This window comes from Pygoscelis adeliae, unplaced genomic scaffold (assembly GCF_000699105.1).
Source record: "Pygoscelis adeliae isolate BGI_AS28 unplaced genomic scaffold, ASM69910v1 Scaffold38, whole genome shotgun sequence".
In the NCBI taxonomy this organism is placed as follows: Eukaryota; Metazoa; Chordata; class Aves; order Sphenisciformes; family Spheniscidae; genus Pygoscelis; species Pygoscelis adeliae.
The window spans coordinates 21,957,081-21,970,237 of record NW_008825614.1 but is presented as its reverse complement, the minus strand read 5'-3'; the positions used below and the strand labels follow the sequence as shown (position 1 = coordinate 21,970,237).

Below are 13,157 nucleotides of genomic sequence, written 5' to 3'. Positions count from 1 at the left end.
TCCCTCTGCAGAGCCTTCCTACCCTCGAGCAGATCAACACTCCCACCCAACTTGGTGCCATCTGCAAACTTACTGAGGGTGCATTCGATGACCTTGTCCAGATCATTGATAAAGATATTAAACAGAACTGGCCCCAGTGCTCAGCCCTGGGGAACACCACCTGTGACCGGCCGCCAACTGAATTTAACTCCATTCACCACAACTCTTTGGGCTCAGCCATCCAGCCAGTTTTTTACCCAGTGAAGAGTACACCCATCCAAGCCATGAGTAGCCAGTTTCTCTCAGAGCACCCAGTGTTGCAGGCAGACCTAGAAGGATGAAAACCAACAGTGAAATTATCAACATGCACTACGTTGCAAATTCAACTTCTTGCCGTCCCATCTTCTCCTTATCTCATCCTCCCACCCTTCCCATCCCACGGATCTGTTTTCTTCTCCGACTCTTATCTTGTCAGGCGGTTTCTCCGCAGCAGGGTCCCTCCTTCTGCTGGACACCGTACAGGAATGCAAGAGGGACATGATCTTTGGTTGGCATCCATAGGAACAAGTCCATTATAGGAAGCAATTAATGACTACTCTGCCTACCTGCAGGTTTTTGGGGGTTTTTTAAGCCATCGTGTATAACTCACATGATGTCAGTAGAGGAATATCATGCTAAAGATCTGGAACATAAGGGGCGGGTTTTCCTCGTTTCTATGGTTATAAGCAATTTTAATGACCAACCTAAATAAAAAAGCTGGAAGAGAGATAAAGTAGGAAGAAGTGAAGTAGGCGTTTAATTTTGATTGACAAGACATAGCATAACTAGTTAAGATCTGTCAAATGCCTGCTGAGGATCACAAATCCTCAGCACATTGTATGGCAGACAGAATTAGTCTAAATGCACAGCTTTACAAAACTGTTTCTTACCCGGCAAGATCAGAGTTCACTGTTTCAGATTCCCCACACAAAGCAGCTGATATCATAACTACCAAAGGAGCCAAGGTAGGGACAGAAAAAATACATAGTTTTTATCATTTGTGAGATTTTCAAATGCTAAGATGCTACTAAGTCTTTTGTCCCTGGCCAATAGATATATATATTTTTATATAAATTTTATATACATCACATCTGCATCACATTAAATGGTGTATAAATACAGAATAAGGGGATGATTCCTGCGTTAAAGACCTTAAAATAGGAGATTGAATGCAGAAAGAGTTGAACATAGATTGGATGGGAAACATCAGAAAACGCACAGACAATCTGAAGAGATAGCAACACCGGCATGACAGTCAGCTGTGAGGTTCCCTGAAGATATCCCATCAAAAAAACAAGTTTTGGGGAAAATTAAGAGCATCTCTACAAATGTTCATAGGCGATGTCATCAACAGGGGAGAAGAACAGAGCGACAGAGACTTGGAGCATTTCAAAGTCAGGAACAGAGATTCATGACCTTGGATGGAAGAGTCAACATTTCAACAAGGCATACGGTAGCACAAGAAGGGCTCTGGAAGACATAACCAGCAGCTAATGTTTAATGCCACAGAGGTGCAGGATGCAGCAAAGGACAGACACAAGGAAGATTTAAGACGTGCCTGAAGCAAGCTAGGAAGATGTTTGTCTTTTACTTGCTCAGCACTGTCGAGATGCAAGCAGGACACAGTTATCTTCACAAGGCTATACACTCATGAGAGAGTTTTATAGACCACCACTTTCTGAGTTCCTATGTACTTCCTTTTAATGTTTTAGAGAGCTCTGCTGTTTTATCAAATCTGTTCGACTTTTAAGGAGGGAAAAACTAGGCAAGAGAGGACGGGGTTACGAAGGAGGGAAGTCAACAGCTCCTGAGATGCTTGCCAACAGGATCTGCACTTAAACCATGCAGTTCTGGCAGAGAACACCCTCAAAATTTGATATTTAAGTCTTATGGTGTTGGAACGTATAATTAAAGTAAAAGGACACAAGTGAACTGAGCTGATCAACACAAACTTGTATCAAAGTCAGGAGAACATGTCCCCACAAAGTCTCAGCCACCTGGTTCTTCCATGCTACATTGAAAGAAAGAAAAAATAGCTACCAACTACTTTTATTTCCACTGAAGGTAGTCCCTCTCCAGCCTCTAAAAGGTACAGATTTGTACCAATCTCAGAGAGCTAAAAAAACCCAACCCCCAAACAAAACCCAAACCTCATTAGAAGTTGCCTCATTTACTGCCAGTTTCCAGTCCTAGAGCAACACATTTATTGTGATACAAACTTTTCTTTCCCCCAACAATGCCCAGGCTTCACAATATAAGAATAATGAAAACACCGACAAATTAGTATTTTTTGAAGAACCACAGTACTCTTTCCTCAAGAATTGAAACAAATGGAAGGACTCAAATCCATTTCCCAACTGGTCACCGTATGGGGGCAAGTCCACCAAACTCTGTCTCTTAAAACCCTCAATTTGCAAGTAATTAAACCAAACCTGTATGAAATTTATTCATTCAGCAGTTATACCCTAAATAAGCACATCAAGTTACCTCTTACTAGCAGTACCTAAAAAGTCATTATACAAAACTTGGCAGTATCAGGCACAGATTCCTCAATTTCAACTGAAAATTTCAACGAAACTATGAAGAAGTCAACCAAGACTTCTAAAAAGCTAATGTCAGTGTGATCTACAATAAGGAAAACCAGTTCTCCCACCGTTCTGTCAGGTACGTTGGCTTCACTCAAGTCCAACCACGGCCCAGGATGATTTGATGGGATGTACAAGTCCAACGCACGCCTCAGCTCAGATTATTTAAGTTCCTTAGAAATCATGTGCGACAGATAAAAGCATTGCAGGTGCAATCTTCCAGCCTTTCTATCCAATGGCTGAAGATGTTATAATGGTCCACAGGCAAAAACATTTGGTCAACTCTGTCGAGGAAAACAGCTACTGAATTAAACCCATCACCAGTACAGAGGAACCACTCAATAACTGTGGTTATAATCTAGTTATAGGGGATGTGTGTGAGAGGAGGGAAAGGACCTGAGCTCTTGCTAGTGTTCAAGTCATGAAGGAGATCTTAAAAACATCATTTAATAATGAGACAAAGAGACACCACAAGTCAAATAAGGTTCAAAAGTAGGAGCAAGGATAAAACAGGAATATTAGGCAAGAGTGGGTAAGAAAAGAAGATATGGCAGTGCAGAAGGTACTGAGGTTAAAATTGCCTATGCTTTCAGTGCTCAAATATTAAATAGGGCAACTTTTGGCCAGTGGTCCCATGGCATGTAATAGCTTCTCTTGATCTCCCTCAGTGCTCCTTGTCCTTACTGAAGCAGCATAACTGCTTTACTTACCTCAAAGACCACATAGCTGCCCAGCTGTAGCTGTTGAATACAACTGAGCTTGGGGGTGGAAAGAAGGAGAAATGGTACCTCTGACTTGTACTGATGGACACAGGACCAGCTCGGACAGCTACGGATCAAGAACCATGAAACTACTGCTTTGGTTCTCCTAATTTACTGCTGTTTCCTTCCCAGTAGTGCCACCATGAGCTCAGTAACCAGGAAAATAAAACAAAAAAAAAAAAAGTGATTCATATTTTATCCAATTTCTTATTGCAAGGTTTCAAACAGCCAAGCTGTCCATCGCCAACTTGAAGATAAAAGTCAAAGCAGCACTGAGTCAGCTGGCACAACCTCATTTATCACTAGATAATGCCTCCACATCTCCCAAACCATCAGAGCCACCTCTCCCCTGGAGAGTGCCCAGGAATCACTTGCAAATGAAATGCAATGATTTATTGCTTCTGCAACCCTGGAAATTCAAGTTACAGAGGTGACGTTACATTTTGTTTTGTCAATGCTAATCCAATACCTTTTTAAAGGTGCACACGTTTCACCCTGTTGACTTCCAACACTGAATTACCGGCTCTGCTAAGCTTCAGAATAAATGAGACGAGCATGCTCCCTGGGCGAAATCCCTTGCTGTAATCTTTATTCAAAACACACTGCTCCGGAGCCTTGCGTGCATTGCCAAAAATCGCCTTGAGGTTTGTTCTTAAGATGGCAATTTGCATATCAACATTTTGCTGCAGAGCTTACCCAATGTCCCCGCTATTATTTTAATACTCAACTGTGGGCGGCCCCCTGAGCGGCGCACAGAAGTGCACACTAAAAATACTCTTGCCTTCCCCACCGGCTCTGCACATGACCACAGCTAACGCCGGCTCAGATGCAAAACTGGGAGCAACGGCATCCATCCACCGCTCAAGGAGGATGCACAGGCTCCAAAGTGCTTGAAAAACATGCTAAGTAGCAGAAAAGTACCTCTGCATGGATGGAGGAAGGATGCACACAGCAGCTGGAGGAGGAAGACTGCAAAAAGAGCCAGTTTTGCAGCCAAGGAAAGCAGGAGGGGCTTATCTGAGTGCGAGACATACTTGGGAAAACACTTTAAGAGGTAATAACGCAGGCGAGGGAGGCATCGCCCAGGACATGAATTTCAGATGATGCTGAACAGAGGAAGGGAAAGAAACTTCATGCACAGAATAGGCGCAATCCCAGGCGAACGCGAGGGCAGCCTGATTCATGCCCCAGAAGGGAGCTCCCGCTCCCACTGGCACCACCGCATTGATGAAAGCGCATGGAAGAAAACATGGATTGCAGGTTTTCCTGTGCCCTCCTCCCCCTCGCCCAGCAAACCCCAGTCTCGGAGGTTGTAATTATTTTTGGCAAGGTGTAAGCAGGTCCAGGAAATGAAACCGAAAAACAAGAGTTATTTACGAGATGCAATGCAGGGAGCCAGCAGCGGAGCCCAGCTACCAGATCAGCAAGCACAAGGTCACCCTCGTCTGCTTAGGAGAGCAACTTTGCAAAACGGTGTGCAGCCAGCCAGGCAAAATAACCAGCCTCAGTCTGCCCAGGAAGGCGAGTAATGGAAATGGAGTATGATGAACCACCAGAAAACATTGCCTCATTCAACTACAAGGGCTTTATCATGGGGCTGGTAGGCTTTGAGATGATGTCCACCCAGCCCTTAACTGACCACAACAACTACCTGCCTCTCTGGGCTACGGGAGAGGAACAAGAAGGACATCAGGTCCCTAAGTCTTCCTTCACCAAAGCTGTTGTAGAAGGAGGCAGCCAAGGGGCTCCACCTGTAGAAGACTGATGAAGACCACTAATCGCCTTATCCTGAAGGCGACCACCTGCTCCCAAGGAGTTAGATTATCATCCCAACCCAAGAAGCACCACAGATTTTGAAAAGCAATTTGCTTGTAAAGAGCAAAGCTTTATATTCTCCCTCTCCTTTCTACTGGCAGAGAAAAACAGCAAAAGCTGAACCACCCCTGCAAGGGGACGTTGCTCCCCAATGGAGCTGAAGAAGCTAGCAGCATCTCAAGCCCACGAAGCAACCACTGAGGAAAATGCAAAAGCTCCTTCTGGTTTTACCAGGGGCCAAAGGAAAAGGGATGGTCAAAGCTAGGAGGTGCAGGGAGGCAGGAGGCGAGTGCCCCAGGGACAGGAGGACCTCCAGGCTGCTTTCTGCCCATTGTCTTTATATGCAGTGTTCAAAGCCTCACAAACAGGACCAAGACCCACAGCCCTGTTTCCAAGTATGGGATTATAATAAATCCTAATTAATTTTAAAAAGTATGACAAACACAAAGCATTAGGAAAGGAACTGGACGAAGAGAGAAGAGCAAGCCTATAGAGCTGACAGCCCATGAGACATCTCTACATACAAAAGAATCATAGAATCATTAAGGTTGGAAAAGACCTCTAAGATCATCGAGTCCAACCGTCAACCCAACACCACCATGCCCACTAAACCATGTCCCTAAGTGCCACATCTACACGTCTTTTAAATACTTCCAGGGATGGTGACTCAACCACTTCCCTGAGCAGAAGGGAAACAAAGGCACGTCTGAATAATGTGGAAAGAAAAAAAAAAAGACAAAAAAATAAATCAGACCTTGGTTTCCACGCCCAAAGAAGAGGATCTTTACAATTAAACTGCAGGTATTTCCATGAGAGGGGAAAAAAAAAAAAAACCAACAGAATTGACACCTTTTCCATTGCCCCATGTTTGGGGCAAAGGAGAAGAAACCCATCTGCTTGAAGCTCTAAAGATGATAATCAGGAAAATATCTGTAACAAGATTGTCAATCTGCTTTTTCAAATTCAAAGGTGAGTCAGACGCAGCATCCCATTTTACTGTAATATTGCAGCACTGTTTACACCACTGGCTAAGATGCATCTCCAAGGGACCAGTTTTGGCACTTGGCTAGGATAGCAACCCATTACATTTTCAGAAAAACAACCCGTACCTATGAAACTTCCCCCTGGTGCATGATCAATACTTAAGAGGGCTTTGGAAAGTACGCAGTTGTTCTCTAAAACAGAAGTGTCAAAAAGCTTAGGACAGCATTTCTGGGGCTTCGATGCCCACATTTTCCCACCTACTTCCATCTTCGGACACTTGTAGTTAATGGAAGCAGAAGGTCCTTGGCACTGAGAAATAGAGCCACTAACATGCAGTGGCCTCAACAGAACTTTAAGCACCACCATTTTAATGTTATATTTTTTGCCTTATTTATCATTAGTAAAAGTAGTCCTAGTAAAATGACTTGATTCTTCACCGTCACGACAAATCTGGATAGCTTTACAACCCCTACGAGATGATATGTAAGAGGATGGTGAGCATCAGCAGGCCGGGCACGCTTCCCTGACCACAGCTATGCTTATTCACTGTGGCCTGATACTGCCCGCGCCAACCTGACAGCTCTGTCCACAGCGGCTTCAGCAGAGAAAAGGCTGAAATTTTCAATTCTTTAAAACAAAAGCTAAAAAAACAGGGCATAAAAGCAAACAAAAACACATGCACTATTATTATATATATGAGAAATATATATTATATACTATCTTCTTCTATGCTATATTATAGAAGTTAGTTGTTATTTTATATATACATATATGTATACAACTTTAATTTCTCATACTTTTTCCGCTGAGTATCTGCTCCTGGTCACTACCAGCAGCAGAATATTTGATGGGACTGACATTAGGGTCTCTCCAGCAGCAACAGGCACTCAGGTAAGAGAGCAGCTGGGGATACATCAGGCAGATGACAGAACACATCAAAACATTTGGGAGAGATAAATCACGTCTCAAGCTATGTAGCAGTATGTTTAAACTTGTATAAATTAGGTATTTTAGAAATTAGGAGGTTCTCGTGAGAGTTTCATAGTGTCACAAGGGATCATAAATCAATTGTTTTATGGGGGGAGGGGGGGAAGTCAAAAGCTGCATTAAGGTTTAGGTCTTGCTTCACTTTGCAAGAAGGAAAAGCTCAAGATCTGCAGCTCCCAACAGAAGGATGCAGCTACGTGGAAGATGGTAAAAAATGACACAGATCCATCTACGCCTTAATGCACAGCACCTACTCTCACACAGCCACATGATTTTCTAAATTTTTTTATTAGCTGGGAATAGAAAATGCAGTTCATTGAAGTTAACTTCAAGTGGTTGTAGCAGTTACCATTAAAAAAAAAAAAGTTTGCTTTCTCATTAATAAAGATTCCATGGCAAATAGAAGGGACAAAGAGGGACTTTCGATCACCAGCGGGATGTTGAACAGTGCCTGTGCACAACTAGCATTGTTAGCAAATAATCTCCATTATCCCCCTTCAAAAAAATCAAGCCCACATGTCAGAAAAGGGATGCTTCAACAGAAGCAACGGCAAAATTACGCAAACTCAAGGGATCGCTGTCTGCAGCTCCCGTTTCCAGGCGGATGAAGCGCAATAAATAGCAAACGAAGGAAATCTGACATGTACAATGTTATATTAAACAAGGCATTACCCTGCAAGTCACAGGGTCATCGACCGGTCCTGCAGCATCACTGACCCTCCCCATCACCACACAGATGCACGGCAGCGGGTTTTTTTTTCTCCCCTCTCCAAAATTAGAAGAACTCAGAGCATAACAAACATCTCCGGGCTGGGACATGGGATGCTGCAAAGCATTTGCTAATAATTCAGCTCAAACATAATTGCAGTTATCTACAGTTAGTTGCAAGCACTGCTCCCTCTAATAAAAAGCCCTTCTTTTAGCCACTAATATGTTTTCCAAACAAACTATTCACATTAAAAATCTCAATACTGGTTATCTAACCAAGGACTAAATCGAAGGGGGAAATTTCAATGAGAGGTGGTGGTGTTTGCATGGAAAACTCTGCCTTTGCAGAGCACAGACTGGACCTTCCCCAAACCCAAAAGTTAGTTCTGCCTAAACTCGAAGCCGCCGTTGCAGAGCTCACAAACCTGGTGAGACATCGTCCAAGCCTTCCCCAAACAGCCCGGGAGAAGTTTTCCCCCCCAAGACACCCCAAAATTGGAGGACGTGAGCTGCACAGTGAGCACCATCGCGTGCGGATTGTGGTCACAGTCATGAGACATCACATGCTGGTAAATAAATAAGGGAATTTCAGGGGAAAAAAAGAAAAATTAAGAAAAACAGTGTTCATGGCAGTATATACCTCCACCACAGAGCTCCTGAGCAATCTGTTCATACGAGATTTTTTACAAAGCAGCCATTAATAGCAAGTTTGGGGGTTCCCTCGTACCATATTCGAGTCTCTGGCATCTCACACAGCAACGAAATGAGTTAATCCAGAAATTTGGGTCACACCACCTCCAAATCTGCCTGGTTTTCACATGCAGAAAAATGAAGGAGGCATCTCCCTTCTTCATGCAAAAGCACCACAAGAAGATTCATTGTAAACTGAAAAAAAAAAGCAACAAACTTCAGCAATGAGCGCAATCAAAGTCTCTTACAGAAGAAGAAAACGTTTAATTTTACAGAAATAAGGACTACGGCCACCTACAGCACAACAGGGTTGGAATAAAATCCTACAGCACAGCTGTCTCCTGCACTCCTTTACTCCATGCACCAGATGTAAAAATTAAGGGGGGGGCCTGGGGGGGGGGGGGGGGGGAGAGATACATGGCCAAGTTATTCAAGACTATAATCATAATAAATGTATGCAGCAGGGGAAGGAGGACAAATAAAGTCCCCGATAACCTCAAAAAAAAAAGATCCCATTTTTGCAACATGTGGCTTTGCAGCAGGGGTGATAGCGGAACAAGAACAAAACAAACACTACACAATGAAGAGCATAAACCATTTTGCAGTTATTTTCTGCTTTTATTTAGGGAAGATTACAGAGAGAGCGAAGAAATCGCAGCCTGACCCAATACGAGTGTTTGCTTTAAAAAAAAAAAAAGTACATTACTAAATAAAAGTAAGTATTGCCATTGCAGCCAAGTTCGACTTCATTCAAGGAGAAGCTGGAAAATGTTTTGCAGATTTTGCTTGCAGCATCCCAGCAGATGAGTAGCCAACACACCTCAACTGCCCTTGGGAGAGCTTTTCCCCACAGCTCCGCATCCCAGCACACGACCATTAAAAAACACCTGCTGATACACCATTTCTTCTTTTTTTTGTACTCATTTTCAGAATATATTTTAAAAAGCAACGGATCACCAATGCAATCTTCGCTTTCTAATGGCGCTACAAGCAAAACGGTCATGGAAAAAAAAATAAATAATCCATCCTGCCCGTTTTTTCTTTTTTTTTTTTTTTTTAGTTAAATGCTATTTTTTCCATCATCAGAAACACTGAAAAGCAGAGACGTGCCCATGCACTGCAACAAAGAGATGGCACCTGCCTACTGAATTTCCTGACTAGTGACACTATGAAGAAAAAGGAGAGTTTTAAATAGAAACCTCCCTGCAAGTGTTAAATCAGATTAATTTAACTCTTTTGCATTATTTTAATCTTACATACCATCATTTGCAAGGCAAGCAAAAAAAAAAAAAGAGAGAGTGGGATTTTTATCTTGACCATATTCTTTGGAAACACAGTGTATTATTAAAAACCACAAATAACCTTCCTGACAGGAAAAGGACGCACGCTCCTTCGCAGTAGGGCGATAGCATGAATTTCGTACGTAGCTTTTTGGGCACTCAACATCAAGCAATGGGCATGAGCCTCCCTTCATCCTTGCAACACTTAACGCCACGGCTGGCAACGCCAACACAAGTTTGCGGCCAGATTTTACTTGCACGTGTCAAAAAGTATGCTGAAAAAGAAAAATGAAATTTGAAGGGTTGGTGATGCTGCTGGAGGAGGAGTTTTGCAATATTCCCCCAGCAAGCACCAGCGTGTAGGCACACTCTGATACTTCATTTTGCCAGTTAAGCTCATGCTTAAAAATCTGGATGAAATTTAGACCAAATGGATCATGCCGTAGGCAAACACATCCGCTCTTATGGTCAGGGAGACACCACCAACCACGTTCCAGTGGAAAGACCTCGTCCTCCATCCATCCATCCATCCATCCATCCGGTCTCATGGGAATCAGACCTGGATGCACAAGTCCTTCCCAGTGCAAGCAGCCTTTGCCCTGAGGATGACGACTCCAACCCTACATCAAACACGGGCAGAGGCTCCTCCTGCCCACACAAAGCCCTCAGGTGTCACGGAGTTACACGGTCCCCTGCAGCACCAGCAACCCTCAGAAGGCCCATAAAAAGCCAAGCGAGAGCCACCCCACCACCCAAACTAACTGAAGTGTCGGAAGGAAAATAACGAAGATGGGAGAAGCAAATAAGATTTTTTAAAAGTTCTTTCCATTTTCATCTAGCAGAATGTGTTTATGGTACAGGCAGGGAATCGAAAGAATTATTTTTATCTTGATATTATTTACCCTTTCACACTTGCTATTTAAATATCCCTGAATTCCCAGAAGAACCAGCAGTTCAAAATACCATTTGATATATATTTATAAGCAAGGGGAAGCACAGACTCATTCATTTTCAGCTCGCCTACTTTTTTTTTTTTTAAAATTAGATTTTAAGTGCTGTAATATTGATGTGCAAATTTATCAAGACACAGAAGTATTATTTCTCCTCCACCCTCAGAGCAGGCATCTTGCTGGCTGGGAGACCTGGTCACATTGGAGAGTCGTGTGGTGAGGAGCAAATGACAAGAGGTTTAAAATAAATGTTAAAAAAATTTAAAAAGAAAACAAAAAATAAGCAAGTTGTGGGAAAAGGAATAAGGTTTCTTGCACAAGAGAGGATGGGAGTAAAAGACCTTGACATTAAAATCTCTGTTCTACCAGTCTCTGTAGCCAACCTCAGCTAAAGAACTTGCAGTCGTCGCACAGAGGCAACCCTGGATGCCAGGAAAAACGCAGCAGCACAGCGTTATAGCGCAAAACTCCTCTGAACCAAGCCATTGCCAATACTCCTCTAGGCGGGAGACATCGTATCTGAAAGTTCAGTCTTGTTTTAGACACGACGGCAGGAGCAAACGGGGATGGAGATCTGAACCGGGAGCTCGGATTGCAGCAGGACGCGTGGTTGCACTGCTCAGCCTCTCCAATGTCCATCAAAGCCACATCAGCAGCGGTTGAGCTAATTTTTAATTGCATTAATACACACAATCAAACCAGCAAGGCGGGAGGCTTCGGAGAGAGCGACAGGGGTTATTTGTTGCTCGGCTGATGGCTGGAGAGAGGGAATCAGCACACCATTAGCACCCCAGAAAAAACCCAGAGACCGACCTGGAGGTGAGATGAGATGGAAAAGGACGTCACAGCAGGAGAAGACGGCAGAGTAGGAAGACACCGAGGGGCCAGACAGCGGCTGGCCTGAAACATCGGTGATTTAAAGACCTGAACCGTCTGCATCGGCTCCTAGACCAAGGCAATACAGAGACCAACAAGGCAGGATGGGGCATTGCGTATTCACAGACCCATTGCAAAGGGAAATACCAGCCTGGAAAAAGGGGTAAAATGCTGGATAAAAGATTAACCTTATTGCTACTGGATGAAGAAAAAAAAGGGGGAAAAAAAAACCCTCTTAGGTTAGTCCAGCCTAACGCACAGTGAAGTAAAAAATAAAAAATAAAAATATGCACAGCCACTAAAAATTTAGGATTGAGCAAAATGAAGCACAAAGAGCAAAACTTCAGGCCACCACCCCACGCACGTGTTATCCTCGGGTTTGCAAACAGACGACCGCTTGTTTACGCAGCGCTCCCAGACACGAGGACGCAGCTCGAGCTGCAAGTGTCACGGAATATTTCCAACGCAAACAACCAGAAGTTTTGCAGCGTGTATTCGGTGTCACGGTGGAAGAATGAAAGCGCACTTCTAGGTTTCCAAAGCCTCTGCTTTTTGATATGCACACAAAGACACTGAGCAGTTCAGTGGAAACACAAGATTTCCCCAGCAAAGTCTACTCCGGCGCCAGATGCTGCAGGTTAATTGTACCACGCAGCGAGGGCGAGCTTTTATTAAAAGCTTCGAACCACAAACATTCTGAAGTACAAAAGCAACAAAAAAAAGTTTCCGCAAAGTCCACGAAGGACTATTGCAGGCGCTTTATACATTTAAAAGTAGTTTTGTTTCCTCTCCTGTATTTTCCCAAAATCACTTGCAAGTCCATCTCACTGACTAATTTATGGTTAAAGCCTCCCGAATTAGCCTGGAAGGAAAAAAATAAGTAAATACATACCATTATACCCTATGTGAGGTTAAAACTGAGCCAAAAATCTGTTATTGAACTACAACACCGGTCACGGAGCCGTTCCCAACGTTGCCATCGCACCGGAGGTCGACACGTCAATGTTTCATTGCCTTAAGCAAGCACGGGACAGTGTCACGGGGACTGCTGATGGCGGAGCGGGGACCTCGCGTCTTCGCCTGCTCACCGGCCACGTGGGAGACAAGCATGGTCTTTGGGAGAGCACGGCACACTCGGCACACGTGTCCCTCCCTGCTCACACCCCTGGGCAAGGCCAGCCCTGTCCCCCAATTGCTCGTACACACACAAACCCCGTGCGAGGCCAGGCACAGTCCATACGCTGTGCAAGCGCACGCGTGCAAACCCTGTGCAAGGGCAGCCACAGACCCTAGTTTGAACATGCGCACCCCTGTGCCAGGCCAGCCCTGTCCCCAGGCTGCACACACACACCCCTGTGCCAGGCCAGCCCTGTCCCCAGGCTGCACACACACAGACCTGTGCCAGGCCAGCCCTGTCCCCAGGCTGCACACAGCCCTGTGCCAGGCCAGCCCTGTCCCCAAACCGCACACACACAGACCTGTGCCAGGCCAGCCCTGTCCCCA

The 13,157-nt window shown here is 44.3% G+C and overlaps 1 protein-coding gene across 3 annotated transcripts in view; it reads right to left on the bottom strand.

The window, feature by feature from the left end:
* The window catches only part of TSNARE1 (t-SNARE domain containing 1), a 530,032-nt gene extending 517,436 nt beyond the window's left edge, over window positions 1-12,596 (bottom strand). For all 3 annotated transcript variants that reach the window (XM_009332991.1, XM_009332989.1, XM_009332990.1), the window contains exon 1: window positions 12,547-12,596. The gene's annotated coding sequence lies outside the window, so the exon portion shown is untranslated. The remainder of the gene's footprint in view (window positions 1-12,546) is intronic.
* Window positions 12,597-13,157: the final 561 nt, after the last annotated feature.